We start from the raw sequence: 1,065 nt of genomic DNA on the forward strand, positions 1-1,065 counted from the left end.
TTACATGTTTATTTATATGTGCCTTTATTTTCCACCCGCTTCCATTAAGGATCTGGTGTACTAAAATGCACTAAAAGAAAAAACAAGAGAAATACGAATTTTAAAAGAAAGAATCATGATTTGTGGATTATAATATATTATGCTGCCATTAAGTCAAGTCTCTAAATGTGTTATGAACTCCCAAATATCAGCTTTCTGATGATCTGCCTTAATCCAAAAGTCTGACCCAAAATATCGTAAGAATAAAATTTACAGCTAATTGCATGTTCACCACGTCAAAGAGTAATAGCCCCTTAAATCTGGATACCAAATTTCCCTTCTATCATGTAGAAGTTGGTTTTGTAGGACTCACTAGAATGGAAGGAACTGTTGATACCACAACATTTTTCTTATGAAGTTTATTTGATTCTTTCACTACCAGAAGAAATTTACTTCTTCAGGGCTACCATGCCTGCCTTCCAAAGAAAAGTAGGGGTTTGAAGAAAAGGGTGACCCAGAAATGAAAAAGAAATGGGAAGTTTTGGGAATAGTTATTCCTGACATGACTGAAATAAGGAGGAAGGGTACATGGGGAGTGGTACATGAAGCCAGTAAATTATAATATTCAAACAAATCTTCAGAGTGATATTTTAATTATCTTAGCATAAGAAAGTTGTATTCTGAAGAAATGCTTTTTTCTTTAGTGTTCTTTTTTTCCTTAGAAATTTTCCTCTTAAATGTATACAATGTTGTGCTAGATGAAGTGAGGGGAGACAGAACTTTATTTCTATAACTTGAACTTAATAGGGTAGTGAGCAGAGACATGGAGTTTTTCTTTCATCAGGCTCTTCTTAGGGCTTAGTTATTGCTTATGTTTCTGTGATATTTCCTTAAAAATAAAACAATACAGTAATCCCTCGGTATATGTGGGAAGATTGGTCCCAGGACCCCTGCAGATACCAAGGTCTGAGGATGCTCAAGTCCCTTATATAAAATGTGTTAGATAGCACAGTGGACTCTACATTTGTACAGACGAAGAACTGCAGATAGGGAGGACCGACTCTACAGGACTCGCAACTAACAACT

Source organism: Camelus dromedarius, chromosome 5 (assembly GCF_036321535.1).
Source record: "Camelus dromedarius isolate mCamDro1 chromosome 5, mCamDro1.pat, whole genome shotgun sequence".
Taxonomy (NCBI): domain Eukaryota; kingdom Metazoa; phylum Chordata; class Mammalia; order Artiodactyla; family Camelidae; genus Camelus; species Camelus dromedarius.